Below are 7,845 nucleotides of genomic sequence, written 5' to 3' on the forward strand. Positions count from 1 at the left end.
CAATGTAACATTTAGAGTGTACTTACAATGGAGAACACCAAGGTTCCCAGGCAGGCGTATACAATGTAACATTTAGAGTGTACTTACAATGGAGAACACCAAGGTTCCCAGGCAGGCGTATACAATGTAACATTTAGAGTGTACTTACAATGGAGAACACCAAGGTTCCCAGGCAGGCGTATACAATGTAACATTTAGAGTGTACTTACAATGGAGAACACCAAGGTTCCCAGGCAGGCGTATACAATGTAACATTTAGAGTGTACTTACAATGGAGAACACCAAGGTTCCCAGGCAGGCGTATACAATGTAACATTTAGAGTGTACTTACAATGGAGAACACCAAGGTTCCCAGGCAGGCGTATACAATGTAACATTTAGAGTGTACTTACAATGGAGAACACCAAGGTTCCCAGGCAGGCGTATACAATGTAACATTTAGAGTATACTTACAATGGAGAACACCAAGGTTCCCAGGCAGGCGTATACAATGTAACATTTAGAGTGTACTTACAATGGAGAACACCAAGGTTCCCAGGCAGGCGTATACAATGTAAAGATACTGTGGAAAGAAGCAGAGATACAACATCAGCGGAGGGAGTTTTTTTTTTGCCATTAAACAGAAGTTTCATAGAGGAGTGACTTTTTCCTAACATCATAACTAGTGGAGTACAAACATGACTTTAAAGGATAATTTCGTTTTTTTTTTTACCTGGAGCCCTCTCCTCACATTAATTATTATCTGACGACTCACCCAGTGTTCTCCGCAGCGTTTTTGTCCGTCCTAGGCGTTGTTTTGAGATCAATAGTGTGCAAGCCAGTCCTAGAATGGAGCTCCCCTTACGTGTGCGTCCCTCCTGACGCATCAGTCGTCACTTGGTCCATGGTACAAGCAGCCCCATTGCCAGAATAAAATGTCGGCATGTGATGAGTTCACAGCGCGTAAAGCACAAAATGAAGACACACACATTGTCAAAACACACACACACACACACACACACACACACACACACACACACACACACACACACACACACAGTATTGTGATGAAATGCAGGGGAGGGACTCTCTCTCGCTGCGGACATTAGCGGGGAGGAGCCCTCACGTACCGGGAGAACTGATTGCTGCTGATGACTCTCACCTGTGTTGGGTGGGGGGGGAGAAAACGCCGAGACAATAAAGACAGACAGTATGCGGGCGTCCTGTGCGTGAGACTGAACTGAACTGCCCGTGTCAGTCACTGAGGCTGAAACACTCCTGGGGGGAGGGTGCTGTTCGCAACTTTCAGTGTTGCCGGCAGTGAAGACAGCAGACAGGCAAGCGTTGCAGTCCCCTGATAGGGAGGAGAGGCCAGACTCTCCTTAGACAGAAAGGGATTGGGAATTAGGGCCATTCATACCGGCAACGCTATAGCTGGTACGCCTCCGCACGCCATTCCACGCCAAGCCGTCACGTTCCTACGCGGCTACAGCAGCGAGCTTTGCTGCTGTGGGCGCTTTCAATCTCCACTGGACAGTCCCATGTTCGATCCCCACGGGGGGGTCTTGTCCGCCCAGGGCGAGTTACGTTTTAATTATCTCTTAAGACTTTAATGTTCAGTGTTGTTTTGTTAACATGTCCTTGTCTTAGTTGATTATTGATTTGTTGTTTTGTTTGTTGATTTGTTTATTTGTTTATTTGCTTATTCGTTTATTGCCCATGTCGTCCTAGCAGGAGCTCATTTAGAGGCAACGCTGGTAGCTAGAGGGGCTCTCTGCCTCCCATTGTTAGTGAACGTTGGTTAGGGCCGGCCCATAGTTTGGAGTGGTCCTGTTTGTGTGCAGTGGTTTGCTGTGCTCCTTGTTGATTGCCATACCCTTTTGATACTGTTTTATTAGTGTGCAGTGGTTTGCTGTGCTCCTTGTTGATGGCCCTACATTTTGCTACTGTTCTATAGTGTGCAGTGGGTTGCCGTGCTTTGTACTGTGTGCAGTGTTCTGATAGGCTGTGTCATCCTGATCCACGTGCAGTACTGGCTAGTGGGAAGAAGGGGGGCCGCTGGGCTTACTGGGAGTTGACCTCTGGGTGGGGACTTTTGCTGGGGTGTTTTAATGAATTAGTGTCTTAATAAAATCTATATGATTGTACCGTTATCTGTTTCCAGTTGCATTCTCTTCATCTGACACCGGACCAGACCGGGTAAAAAAAGGTGGTGGCAGCATTACGCTATCTTTACAACTTAACAAACCAGGTTTATTACAGTATGCTGCTTGAACAGCGAGCAGCTCTTGCTGGATAGAGCTGAGGAGCAGCCCAGCAGGGGGAAAGCTTGTGTATCATCAATTGCTCCAGTGTCATCAGCGAGTGATGTCATCAGTGATGATGTCATCAGTGTTGACTAGGGGCCGAGGTGTAAGAGGGTCTATCCGTATGTCTGTCCCTCTGTCTCCACCAAAGAAAGAACGTGGCTAGGTTTCCCAAAGAAAAGCGCCAGGTCGCCGGTGATGTCACATCGATGACACTGAGCAATTGTGATACTGAGATGACAAAGTGGCCCAGTCGCCGATGATGTCATACAGTTCTATAGCTGCCTTCAAGTTGGCTCGTGTTACATGAATATGACATCAATCCACTGGAACGGCCGTTCAAGTGGTATTCGTGTTATGTGCAATTTTTCTGAAAGCTTCGAAGCTCATGACTCATGTGTCTTGTGACGTTTTCACAAAATGGCGGAGCCCATGGACGTTGATGGATCGATTCCTAGGCTCGCCCGCGTACTAGTGCAGCTCGCCGAGCTGGCCCTGCAGCTTGCATTCGCAGCTCGGCCGCCCGCAGCTCAGCTGCTGTGTGGCCAATGAGACCAGCATCACTGACGATGCGATATTTATGACATCACTGATGATGTTACAGTGGGATTTATGACATCACTGATGATGTTACAGTGGGATTTATGACATCACTGATGATGTCACAGTGGGATTTATGAGGGATTATGATATACTGATGATGTCACAGTGGGATTTATGACATCGCTGATGATGTCACAGTGGGATTTCATCAGTGGGATTTATGAGGGATTTATGATGATTACACATGACACTGATGATGTCATATTTATGACATCACTGATGATGTCACAGTGGGATTTATGACATCACTGATGATGTCACAGTGGGATTTATGACATCACAGTGGGACAATTGTCCCAATGGGCTCGTCCGCTTTGCAGTTTCTGCTTTAAGCCCTCCCAGGGCTTGAGGCCAGATGCAGAACCAAATGAAATGTGAGTTCACGTGACCACAGTTCACACCAGAGTATGTGAGCGGAGTGGAGCGGTGATAATTACCGCTCCTCGCTCATGGAGCGGCCCTTTCCTCCCGCTCCATCGCTCACGCCCGGCCGTGAGGCGCTGTTAAAATGATACTGCTGCGTAAAACAAACATTTAGAAGCAGTCTTTCCACAGCCTGCGCTAAATTTACAGCAGGGTTTGATCTCACTATCTTGGTGCACCGCTTGCACACGGCGAGCAAACAACACATGCAGTCACACGGAGACGGCGGCTGTCAGTGATCAACACAAATCCAGCGCACCTGGGAAGCAAAACATGTCATGAAATACTCAAACTCCCAAGGTTCCTGTCGGCACTAGGAAGCTTCTCCTGTCCTCAATACGGCACAGGCTGTGGAAAGACTGCTTTTAAACGGTTGTTTCACGCAGCAGTATCATTTTAACAGCGCCGGTCAAGTTACTGGCTTCAGTAGGCGGACTATCATATCTTCGGATCTGCCATTGGAGGTTGGATACGGGTAGGAGAGCTTTTTTAACAGCGTTTCCCACCCATTGACGAATCGAACGCTGTGTGACGCTGACTGCTGTACGAGAATATCGGAGTACAGTAGCAGCATCACGTTATGGGGCTACGTTCAAGCCAAAATCCCCCCGCTCACTCCACGCTCCGCTCCGCTCACATGCTCTGGTTCATGCCGTGACCACCTGAATGCCAAGCATGTCGTGTACACAACTTCCGGTCTTGTATACACGGTAAAAACCAGCGGACTTGAAGGCAGCATTATGTGCCCACATAAGAAAGTGGCCAGGTCGCAGATTTCACACCGATGACACAGAGCAATAGTTATGTCACACAAGAAATTGTGATGTCATCGGTGATGACATCATCACCGATGACATCACTGCTCTGTGCGTAAGTGATGTCATCGGCAATGTCACTGTTTAATCCATGATGTTGCAATGTCTATGCAATAGGCTCTGTGCACAACTGAAAGGACGAACTTCCGGTTGCAGTCAAATCGGCCAGCCAGCTTCCGCTTTAGCCCGGTCACTGTGTGTATGTAACTTATCTCTGACTATCTGGTTTTTCTACACTATTTCTGGAACTGATTACTGAATTTTTATGACGGACTTGGCTGAATCGATATTTGATTAGACCGCCGCCTGGACACGGACTTGAATTTTTACGGATTGCGGACTTGTATGAAGCTTAAGATGCTATTACGTTAGCTAAAGCTAACGTTAACGTTAGTTTAAAGCTAACAGTGTTGGAACCCTAGGTTAGAACGAACATCTTCTCTACCACCGAATTGCTTCAAAAATGACAATTTTTACGAGATGTCTCCAAGATCTGCCTAAAATAAACGTAAACGATGTCCATCGTATCGTTAATGCCTGTTCCCCCGCTCCCATAAGCAAGCGAGAGGGATTCAAGTTATACATATAACATAATAATAATAAGTAGTGTTTAGATTCAAGCTGCCTTGCTGATGCTTTGCTTTTGTTAAGTTTGTTAACTTCATCCTAATACCTCATACCAACATGTCATACCTACTCAGAATTTTAACCCCTCAAATGCCAGTGTACAGTAAAAAGTACAGTAGAAAACACAAAAAGTGAATTATTTTCCTTCCCATAAAGGCAAACTGGATTTATCTTGGGGGGATTATCATAGCCTGGGATATGTTCAAGATTGGCAGGATCCATTTTAGAATGATGTCACAATACCTATGACAACAATAAGATGATTTTGGTCAATATTTTAATAATATTTTTTGGGAAGCAGTGGAAGCTCATCCTACTGTTATAGCGACTTGAAGCTGAGCAAAGTGGCACACAGCAGTGCTCATTAGAGCCACCCATACCTCTTTGTAACTTGTGCACATCTCGTACATTATATATCTTATTCCTCACAGCACTCATCTTGTCTTGTTATTGTCATTCGGAGTTCTCAGTGTTTTGCTAGCTTCTAGCTAAGGGTTCGTTAGCTAACATTAGTTAGTTTAACCAGCTTAAACGTCATACAAGTCCGCAATCATTAAATTCGTGTCCATGTCCAGGCAGCGGTCAAATCAAATATCCATTCAGCCAAGTCCGTAATCCAAATTCCGTAATCAGTTCCAGAAATAGTGTCGAAAAACCAGATAGTTAGAGATAAGTTTGATAAATACAGCGACTAGCACAGCGACCGGGCCGGTAAGGAGAGGAAGCCGATAAAGCGGAAACTGGCTCGCCGAGTTGGCAAGAGAACCGGAAGTTCGTCTAATCGCTTGTGCAACTAGTCTATTAAGTGACATCATTGGTGATTTATGACATCACTGATGATCATCAGTGAGTCACTATTGCCTCTGGCACAAGGGAAGCCAAGACATGACATGAGGTGCCCCCACTCTTCCCATTCCCAAAGACAAGACAGCTGGACCAGGATCTGCAGTTCTCAGTGTAGCAGTTTTTATTTTTGTTTAACTTCAGAGTAGAGCATATACCCAAAACAATAAACAAAACCATACTAAACCCACCCCTCACTTCCCTAACCAAAGAAAAGGGGATAAATAAAATACAATAATCTTACCTACCTCCTACAACAAAACAGGAAATAAAGTATAAAGAAAAGGGGTTTCTCCCTCCTACAGGACTGCTACATGAGATAAAGATTTGTATACAAATGGTAACAGAAGGGCTACAATTTGACCCATAATAATTTAACAACACGAAGTGTTTTAACACTAAGCAGTACTAAGTTACCCATCACAGGATCTCACACAGAGACAGAAACAGTCCCAGTTGATGGTGATCATCAGCGCTGTCTTTGGGAATTGTGAAGAGCAGACAGAAGGGCTCAGGTGGAATATATCTGCTGCAGCAGCCAATCAGCCGCCAGCCCTCCTGACAGCCCAGGCAGCTCATCACCACACTCAAGAATGTCACATACAAACAGGGAGGAAAATAGTACAGTTAACTCATTGAGTGCCAATGACGACTATCGTCGTCAATTCAAATAGTAACGTAGAGTGCCAATGACGACTAAAGTCGTCAATTGCGTTTTTTGACGGTGGGACGTGGATCAAAGCCTGATGCATCTCCTGTAAAAATATGGGGGATGTTGAATGTGTATAAGCTATTTTACGGACCCATTAGGTGGCGACAGTGCTCTCCAGATTAGAGAAAGGTGAGGAAAAAACAGAGGTCATGGGAAACGGAAACCGCATCGGTATGCATCGATATGCATGAAGCATAACGTTAGCTGTGCCTGCAGCAGCCAATCTGCTCCCACAATTGAGCCCCTCCGTCTCCGCTGCGATAGCCCCTCCACATGATTAGTTGTGTTGTTATTATTCTCAGGTGGAAGCGCTGGGAGCCGGCGACAAAAACGGCGGAACGCTGTGAAAAAGCTGGGTGTAGCGCACTTTTCAGTGCAGAGCAAACGCAGCAGAGAGCCACCAGAGACACTCCCACGGAGGAGGGGTTTGCATTTGAGGGGGGTGGGGCACGCAGGGCAGCATACAACACCGACCCAGACAGCAGGAGGCTCGATGGACAGATTGGCAAACACAAGCTAGAATATCTGATGCCCACCAAGATGACCAGCAAGGCTTTTATTGAAGGAAATTATTTTTGAGGTGTCACTACATCAGAAAATATTAGCTTCAGAGTCAGTGATGTGCTTGAAATGCTTCATTTCACAAAAGGCTCATTATCTCAGCTTCTAGTTTGAAACATCTGTTTTTGGTGAATGTAACCCAGGGTTAAATTAGGGGTTAGCTATAGTTTTTTACATTTTATTTTAAGTAAAAGCTAATTTTTCAAGCTCTTTTATTTTATTATGAACCACCATGTGACTGTCAACCTACCTACTGCAATACCATATACCTACCTGTTTACTTACCATACCAGTTGACCTGCCAAATGCTTACCTGTTGCGTACCTGTATGTATGTATGTATGTATGTATGTATGTATGTGTGTTGTTTTATTTATTTTATTACTTACCTCCTATATTTACCTGCTGTGTGATTATTGTATTTTTATTTTATTGAATTGAACGTTGAAGTGACTTTTTAGCCATTGGGTGGCTACGCCACCATTTTCCACCACTGTGGACTACCAAAAGTGGGACAGTACACCCAAGGACTGCCAAAGGGTTTGCCAATGTACCTTGCTAGCCAGCCTGGTTGGAAGGCATGTCAAGACATGTCACCAGGAGTTCATTAATGCAGTTCTCACGGAGCGGGACTGTGATTGGAGGGATGTGGCCGCAAAGGTGGGCACAACAGAGACTGCGGTAAAACGGGCATAGGGGATTGGTGGAGTGGCGCAGGGAGAGGGCGGAGCTACGGAGTTTTCAGGAGAGGAGAAAGTTTTGGAGTCAGTCTGATCTGGGAGTGAAAGGAGAGACATTGCGTGAATTTACTGCAGAAGTTTAGAGAAGTATTAGTTAGCTGGCGTTGCTCCTGCCTAGCGTGTGGAAGTTTGGCACTGGTAGGTGGTATGGAGGTGGCCTCAAGCTACTAAGGACTTTTAAGAACTTTGCTGGAAGAAGAGCGGTCTGTCCACCGTTCACGGATAGTGAAGAGCGGA

This window comes from Poromitra crassiceps, assembly GCF_964638095.1.
Source record: "Poromitra crassiceps genome assembly, chromosome: 29".
NCBI lineage: Eukaryota > Metazoa > Chordata > Actinopteri > Beryciformes > Melamphaidae > Poromitra > Poromitra crassiceps.